Below are 9,712 nucleotides of genomic sequence, written 5' to 3' on the forward strand. Positions count from 1 at the left end.
CCTTCATATTTCTCTGTTATAGCACTTGTCATCTGTTTGATAGCTACTTGGTTATTTATCTTTCTCCCTCACCTGTGCTGTGAGCTATTTCTTTAAAGGTAAATCTTTAACTTTCCTCATGTATTTATCTCCAGTGCCAGGTAAGACACCAAATATATACATAAATGTTTGTTAAGTAACTTGCAGTCAGCACATAAACACATGATAAAAAGACTTCAGTTAAGGAAATTTAAATAAAAAGACTTCAGTTAAGGAAATGAAAATGATATGTTTAAAAAATATTTAAAATTTTTAAAAAGTAATAAAAATAATATATTCACATTGTTTATAAGGTCAAAAAATGCTATAATGCTTATTATGAAAACTCCTAATCTCCAGCTCCACCCATTCTTAACCTCAAACCCCCTGCCCAAACTCTTTTAGCTATTTCTTCTAGTATTTACTTCCATTAAAAAATAATATAGTTATACTGATTCTTTTTGATTTATCAGTTTTAGACATTATCTTTTGAATTCCTATTTTGGAAGTTGAGGATTCATCTCTTCCATCACCGTAGGCCCCTATTTCCTCTCCCTTATGTAGTTAAAATAAAACTTTTGACTAATTCAAAATTCATTTTTTGAATTAGTGTTAAGCATTGGTTGCTGCTAAGCTAAGTTCTGTACTATATATTTCCTTTCTTGTACATACTTTTCTTACTGGAGACATTAATAATTTTATTTTTTCATTTGCTTAGCTCTCTATGTCACTATTTTCTACATTATCAAATATATCAGATAATGTATCTGTTCCATTTATTTTCCTGAAGACATAAGTCCTGGAGCCCTCTATTCTCCTGTTCCAATCTTTTTACATACTAAACAGTGGTTATCCTAGGATTCCCTTTTAAAATCATCATGGGGATTCTCTTTGCCTCTCTCCTGTGTTATATTTCCTATTTCTTATTTTTACAAATCCCATGTTTCTCTCTCTCTCTCTCTCTCTCTCTCTTTTATTTTTAAACTTCCTCATTTTGGTGGTGCATATCCTGTAGTAGCTTTCTGGAAAAGAGGTATGGGAAGTAATTTTTTTTTAAGACTTTGCAAGTCTCAATGTGCCTTAATTTTACCTTCACACTTGATTGGTAGTTCTCTGGATATAGAATTCTAGGTTGAAAAAATTTTTGCACAGAACTTTTAAGGCATTGCTACTTTTTTTTGTTTGTTCGTTTGTTTGTTTGTTTTGCGGTACGCGGGCCTCTCACTGTTGTGGCCTCTCCCGTTGTGGAGCACAGGCTCCAGACGCGCAGGCTCAGCGGCCACGGCTCACGGGCCCAGCCGCTCCGTGGCATGTGGGATCTTCCCGGACTGGGGCATGAACCCGTGTCCCCTGCATCAGCAGGCGGACTCTCAACCACTGTGCCACCAGGGAAGCCCAAGGCATTGCTGCTTTGTATCCTAGTTTCTAGTATTTGTTGTTGAGAAATTTAATGTCATTTCAATCTCTCTCAGTCCCTTGCATGATGCCATTATTTTCCCCTGGAAGTCTGAGCATATTTTTTTTAATCTCCTAGTGTTCTGAAATTTCTTAATGTTGCACCTTAATATAGTTTTTGTTTTTGTTATTTAAAACTATTGTGCTCAGCCCTTGATAAGCCTTTACAAACTGGAAATATGTATTCTCTAGTCTGGAAATTTTTTCCTGTATTCTTTCTTTAATAATTTTTCTTTTATTTTTTTTAAAACATCTTTATTGGAGTATAATTGTTTTACAATGGTGTGTTAGTTTCTGCTTTATAACAAAGTGAATCAGTTATACATATAAATATGTTCCCATATCTCTTCCCTCTTGCGTCTCCCTCCCTCCCACCCTCCCTATCCCACCCTTAGAGCTGGTCACAAAGAACATAGCATCTCCCTGTGCTATGCGGCTGCTTCCCATTACCTATATATTTTATGTTTGGTAGTGTATATATGTGGATGCCACTCTCTCACCTTGTCACAGCTTACCTTTCCCCCTCCCCATATCCTCAAGTCCATTCTCTAGTAGGTCTGTATCTTTATTCCCATCTTACCCTTAGGTTCTTCATGACATTTTTTTTTCTTAGATTCCATATATATATGTGTTGGCATACGGTATTTGTCTTTCTCTTTCTGACTTACTACACTCTGTATGACAGACTCTAGGTCCATCCACCTCACTACAAATAACTCAATTTCATTTCTTTTTATGGCTGAGTAATATTCCATTGTATATATGTGACAAATCTTCTTTATGAATTCATCCAATGATGGACACTTAGGTTGTTTCCATCTCCTGGTTATTGTAAATATAGCTGCAATGAACATTTTGGTACATGACTCCTTTTGAATTATGGTTTTCTCAGGGTACATGCCCAGTAGTGGGATTGCTGGGTCATATGGTAGTTCTATTTGTAGTTTTTTAAGGAACATCCAAACTGTACTCCATAGTGGCTGAACCAATTCACATTCCCACCAGCAGTGCAAGAGTGTTCCCTTTTCTCCACACCCTCTCCAACATTTATTGTTTCTAGAGTTTTTGATGATGTCCATTCTGACTGGTGTGAGATGATATCTCATTGTAGTTTTCATTTGCATTTCTCTAATGATTAATGATGTTGAGCATTCTTTCATGTGTTTCTTGGTAATCTGTATATCTTCTTTGGAGAAATGTCTATTTAGGTCTTCTGCCCATTTTTGGATTGGTTTTTTTGTTTTTTTGTTGTTGAGCTGCATGAGCTGCTTGTAAATATTGGAGATTAATCCTTTGTCAGTTGGTTCATTTGCAAATATTTTCTCCCTTACTGAGGGTTGTCTTTTGGTCTTGTTTATGGTTTCCTTTGCTGTGCAAAAGCTTTGCAGTTTCATTAGGCCCCATTTGTTTATTTATTTATTTTTTATTTCCATTTCTCTAGGAGGTGGGTCAAAAAGGATCTTGCTGTGATTTATGTCATAGAGTGTTCTGTCTATGTTTTCCTCTAAGAGTTTGATAGTTTCTGGCCTTACATTTAGGTCTTTAATCCATTTTGAGCTTATTTTTGTGTATGGTGTTAGGGAGTGATCTAATATCATACTTTTACAAGTAACTGTCCAGTTTTCCCAGCACCACTTATTGAAGAGGCTGTCCTTTCTCCACTGTACATTCCTGCCTCCTTTATCAAAGATAAGGTGAACATACGTGCGTGGGTTTATCTCTGGGCTTTTTATCCTGTTCCATTGATCTATATTTCTGTTTTTGTGCCAGTATCATACTATCTTGATTACTGTAGCTTTGTAGTATAGTCTGAACTCAGGGAGCCTGATTCCTCCAGCTGCATTTTTCGTTCTCAAGATTGCTTTGGCTATTCGGGGTCTTTTGTGTTTCTATACAAACTGTGAAATTTTTTGCTCTAGTTCTGTGGATAATGCCAGTGGTAGTTTGACAGGGATTGCACTGAATCTGTAGGTTGCTTTGGATAGTAGAGTCATTTTCACAATGTTGATTCTTCCAATCCAAGGACATGGTATATCTCTCCATCTATTTGTATCATCTTTAATTTCTTTCATCAGTGTCTTATAATTTTCTGCATACAGGTCTTTTGTCTCCTTAGGTAGGTTTATTCCTAGATATTTTATTCTTTTTGTTGTAATGGTAAATGGGAGTGTTTTCTTATATTAACTTTCAGATTTTTCATCATTAGTGTATAGGAATGCTAGATATTTCTGTGCATTAATTTTGTATCCTGCTACTTTATGAAATTCATTGATTAGCTCTAGTAATTCTCTTGTAGCATCTTTAGGATTCTCTATGTATAGTATCATGTCATCTGCAAACAGTGACAGCTTTACTTCTTCTTTTCCGATTTGGATTCCTTTTATTTCCTTTTCTTCTCTGATTGCTGTGGCTAAAACTTCCAAAACTATGTTGAATAAGAGTGGTGAGAGTGGGCAATCTTGTCTTGTTCCTGATTTTGGTGGAAATGCTTTCAGTTTTTCATTGAGGACAATGAAAATGAGGACGACCATTGAGGACGATGTTGGCTGTGGATTTGTCATATATGGCCTTTATTATGTTGAGGAAAGTTCCATCTATGCCTACTTTCTGCAGGGTTTTTATCATAAATGAGTGTTGAATTTTGTTGAAAGCTTTCTCTGCATCTATTCAGATGATCATAAGGTTTTTCTCCTTCAGTTTGTTAATATGGTGTGTCACATTGATTGATTGGTGTATATTGAAGAATCCTTGCATTCCTGGATTAAACCCCACTTGATCATGGTGTATGATCCTTTTAACGTGCTGTTGGATTCTGTTTGCTAGTATTTTGTTGAGGATTTTTGCATCTATGTTCATCAGTGATATTGGCCTGTAGTTTTCTTTCTTTGTGACATCTTTGTCTGGTTTTGGTATCACGGTGATGGTGGCCTCGCAGAATGAGTTTGGGAGTGTTCCTCCCTCTGCTATATTTTGGAAGAGTTTGAGAAGGGTAGGTGTTAGCTCTTCTCTAAATGTTTGATAGAATTCGCCTGTGAAGCCATCTGGTCCTGGGCTTTTGTTTGTTGGAATATTTTTAATCAGTTTCAATTTCAGTGCTTGTGATTGGTGTGTTCATATTTTCTATTTCTTCCTGATTCAGTCTTGGCAGGTTGTGCATTTCTAAGAATTTGTCCATTTCTTCCAGGTTGTCCATTTTATTGGCATAGAGTTGCTTGTAGTAATCTCTCATGATCTTTTGTATTTCTGCAGTGTCAGTTGTTACTTCTCCTTTTTCATTTCTAATTCTATTGATTTGAGTCTTCTCCCTTTTTTTCTTGATGAGTCTGGCTAAAGGTTTATCAATTTTGTTTATCTTCTCAAAGAACCAGCTTTTAGTTTTATTGATCTTTGCTAACATTTCCTTCATTTTTTTCATTTATTTCTGATCTGATCTTTATTATTTCTTTCTTTCTGCTAACTTTGGGGGTTGTTTTTCTTCTTTCTCTAATTGCTTTAGGTGCAAGGTTAGGTTGTTTATTCGAGATGTTTCCTGTTACTTAAGGTAGGATTGTATTGCTATAAACTTCCCTCTTAGAACTGCTTTTGCTGCATCCCAGAGGTTTTGGGTCGTCGCGTCTCCATTGTCATTTGTTTCTAGGTATTTTTTAACTTCCTCTTTGATTTCTCCATTGATCACTTCGTTATTAAGTAGTGTATTGTATGGCTTCCATGTGTTTGTATTTTTTACAGATCTTTTCCTGTAATTGATATCTAATCTCATAGCGTTGTGGTCAGAAAAGATACTTGATACAATTTCAATTTTCTTAAATTTACCAAGGCTTGAGTTGTGACCCAAGATATGATCTATCCTGGAGAATGTTCCATGAGCACTTGAGAAAAATGTGTATTCTGTTATTTTTGGATGGAACGTCCTATAAATATCCGTTAAGTCCATCTTGTTTAATGTATCACGTAAAGCTTGTGTTTCCTTATTTATTTTCATTTTGGATGATCTGTCCATTGGCGAAAGTGGGGTGTTAAAGTCCCCTACTATGAATGTGTTACTGTCGATTTCCCCTTTTATGACTGTTAGTATTTGCCTTATGTATTGAGGTTGTTGGGTTGCATAAATATTTACAATTGTTGGGTGCATGTTGGGTGCATAAATATTTACAATTGTTATATCTATGTTGGGTGCATAAATGTTTACAATTGTTATATCTTCTTCTGGGACTGATCCCTTGATCATCATGTAGTGTACTTCCTTGTCTCTTGTGGTAGTCTTTGTTTTAAAGTCTATTTTTTCTGATATAAGAATTGCTACTCCAACTTACCTTTGATTTCCATTTGCATGGAATATCTTTTTCCATCCCCTCACTTTCAGTCTGCATGTGTCCCCAGGTGTAAAGTGAGTGTCTTGTAGACAGCATATACATGGGTCTTATTCTTGTATCCATTCAGTCAGTCTATGTCTCTTGGTTGGAGCATTTAATCCATTTACATTTAAGGTAGTTATCTATATGTATGTTCCTATTACCATTTTCTTAATGTTTTGGGTTTTTTATTGTAGGTCTTTTCCTTCTCGTGTGTCTCCTGCCTAGAGAAGCCCCTTTAGCATTTGTTGTAAAGCTGGTTTGGTGGTGCTAAATTCTCTTAGCTTTTGCTTGTCTGTAAAGGTTTTAATTTTTCTGTCAAATCTGAATGAGATCCTTGCTGGGTAGAGTAATCTTGGTTGTAGGTTTTTCTCCTTCATCACTTTAAATATGTCCTGCAACTCCCCTCTGGCCTGCAGAGTCCCCACCAAAAAACCAGCTGTCAACCCCATGGGTATTCCCTGGTATGTTATTTGTTGCTCTTCCCTTGTTGCTTTCAATATTCTTTCTCTGTATTCAGTTTTTATAGTTTGATTAATATGTGTCTTGGCACGTTTCTCCTTGGATTTATCCTGCATGGGACTCTGTGCTTCCTGGACCTGATTGACTATTTCCTTTCTCATATTAGGAAGCTTTCAACTATAATCTCCTCAAATATTTTCTAGTACCTTTTTTTTCTCTTCTTCCTCTGGGACCCCCATAAGTCAAATGTTGGTGCATTTAATGTTGTCCCAGAGGTCTCTGAGACCTTCCTCAATTCTTTTCATTTTTTTTTCTTTATTCTGTTCTGTCATAGTTATTTCCACTATTTTATCTTCCAGGTCACTTATCTGTTCTTCTGCCTCAGTTACTCTGCTATTGATTCCTTCCAGAGAATTTTTAACTTCATTTATTGTGTTGTTCATCATGGTTTGTTTGCTCTTTCATTCTTCTAAGTCCTGCCTAAATGTTTCTTGTATTTTCTCCATTTTATTTCCAAGATTTTGGACCACCCTCACCATCACTACTCTGAATTCTTTTTCAGGTAGGCTGCCTATCTCCCCTTCATTTGTTTGAAATTTCTGGTCTGGTCATTACCTTGCTCCTTCATCTGCTGCATATTTCTCTGTCTTCTCATTTTGCTTAACTTACTGTGTTTGGGGTCTCTTTTTCACAGGCTGCAGGTTTGTAGTTCCTGTTGTTTTTGGTGTCTGTCCCCAGTGGGTAAGACTTGTTCAGTGGGTTGTGTAAGCTTCCTGGTGGGGGGACTGGTGCCTGTGTTCTGGTCGATGAGGCTGGATCTTGTCTTTCTGGTGGGCAGGACCACATCTGGTGGTGTTTTGGGATGTCTCTGACCTTATTATGATTTTAGGCAGCCTCTCTGCTAATGGGTGGGGTTGTGTTCCTGTCTTGCTAGTTGTTTGTCATGGGGCATCCAGCACTGTAGCTTGCTGGTCATTGAGTGGAGTTATGTCTTAGCATTGAGATGGAGATCTCTGGGAGAGCTTTCGCCATTTGATGTTACGTGGAGCTGGGAGGTCTCTGGTGGACCAATGTCCTGAACTCGGCTCTCCCACCTCAGAGGCTCAGGCCTGACACCTGACTGAACCACCAAGATTCTGTCAGCCACACAGCTCAAAAGAAAAGGGAGGAAAAAAGAAAGAATAAAATAAAATAACATTAATAGAACAAAAAAATTTTAAAAATTATTAAAAATAAAAAAATTAAAAAGTAATTTAAAAAAGAAAGAAAGAAGAGAGCAATGAAACCAAAAACCAAATCCACCAATGATAACAAGCGCTAAAAACTATACTAAAAAACCCCCCCAGAAAACAAAACAAAAAAAAACAGACAGATAGAACCCTAGGACAAATGGTAAAAGCAAAGCTATACAGACAAAATCACATAAAGAAGCATACACATACAAACTCACAAAAAGAGAAAAAGGAAAAAATATATATATTAAAAAAAAGGAAGAGAGCAACCAAATCAATAAAGAAATCTACCAGTGATAATAAGCTCTAAATACTAAATTAAGATCAACATAATACCAGAAACAAATTAAACACAGAAAGCAAACCCCAAGTCTACAGTTGCTCTCGAAGTCCACCGCCTCAATATTGGGATGATTCATTGTCTATACAGGTATTCCAGAGATGCAGGGTACATCAAGGTGATTGTGGAGATTTAATCCGCTGCTCCTGAGGCTGCTGGAAGAGATTTCCCTTTATCTTCTTTGTTCGCACAGCTCCTGGGGTTCAGCTTTGGATTAGGCCCCACCCCTGTGTGTAGGTCACCTGAGGATGTCTGTCCTTTGTTCAGACAGAATGGGGTTAAAATATCAGCTGATTCGGGGGCTCTGGCTCACTCAGGCCGGGGGGAGGGAGGGGTACGGAATGCGGGGTGAGCCTGCGGTGGCAGAGACCAATATGACGTTACAACAGCCTGAGGCATGCAATGTATTCTTCCGGGGATGTTGTCCCTGGATCATGGGACCCTGCAGTGGTGGGCTGCACAGGCTCCTGAGAGGGGAGGTGTGGATAGTGACCTGTGCTTGCACACAGGCTTCTTGGTGGCTACAGCAGCAGCCTTAGCATTTTATACCCATCTCTGGTGTCCGTGCTGATAGCTGCAGCTCGTGCCTGTCTCTGGAGCTCGTTTAAGTGGTGCTCTGAATCCCCTCTCCTCGTTTACCCGGAAGCAATGGTCTCTTGCCTCTTAGGCAGGTCCAGCCATTTTCCCGTACTCCGTCTCGGCTAGCTGAGGTGCACCAGCCCCCTTCAGGCTGTGTTCACGCAGCCAACCCCAGTCCTCTCCCTGAGATCTGTCCTCCGAAGCCTGAGCCTCAGCTCCCAGCCCCCACCTGTCCCAGCGCATGAGCAGACAAGCCTCTCCGGCCAGTGAGTGCTGGTTGGCACCGATCCTCTGTGGCGGAATCTCTCTGCTTTGCCCTCTGCATCTCCGTTGCTGTGCTCTCCTCCGTGGCTCCGAAGCTTCCCCCCGCCGCCCCCACCCACCCCCATCTCCACCAGTGAAGGGTCTTCCTAGTGGGTGGAAACTCTTCCTCCTTCACAGCTCCCTCCCTGAGGTGCAGGTCCTGTCCCTATTCTTTTGTCTCTGTTTTTTCTTTTTTCTTTTGCCCTTGCCAGGTACGAGGGGAGTTTCTTGCCTTTTGGGAAGTCTGAGGTCTTCTGCCAGTGTTCAGTAGGTGTTCTATAGGAGTTGTTCCACAAGTAGATGTATTTCTGATGTCTTTGTGGAGAGGAAGGTGATCTCCACGTCTCACTTCTCTGCCATCTTGAAGGTCCCCCTCATTCATTACTGTTATCAACATAAATTAATATAATTCCTTTGGAATATAGAAATCTACATATTGATTCATAAAAATACTTTGACCTTTAACTGATTATCCTATGAAATTTTTTAGGGGAAAAATTTAATCAACAAAAATATTATCAATTTTAATGAAAAATTAAAGGCAATGAAAATTTCTAACAATCTCAAGATGTTAAAATTCAGTAGATGTCTAGTTTGAGATGCTAATATTGTATAGTAATTATTTTCCAACATGGATTACATTAACAGTTAAATATTATAATAAACACTAAGTGCAAAGAAAATACAAACATATGTTCACTGTGGGTAAGCAATGTAAACTTTATATGCTATAAAGGGAATATACAAAAATAGAACCAGTTGTTTTAGCAAGGTAGAATTAGGAAGGTTTTGTTTTTCTTTTTAAAAAATTCCTTTTATGTTGCAATAAAAATGTTTTTATAATTAAAAAAAAAACCTCTCAAGCCTAAAGCTGACAAAAATCATAGTGATTGTGTCTACCAGACCCTTAGATGAAGATGAAAACTAAACCATTCAGCCAAACATCTGAAAGTTTCAGAATAGCCAGGTCT

The sequence above is a fragment of the Lagenorhynchus albirostris genome, chromosome 2 (assembly GCF_949774975.1).
Source record: "Lagenorhynchus albirostris chromosome 2, mLagAlb1.1, whole genome shotgun sequence".
Taxonomy (NCBI): Eukaryota; Metazoa; Chordata; class Mammalia; order Artiodactyla; family Delphinidae; genus Lagenorhynchus; species Lagenorhynchus albirostris.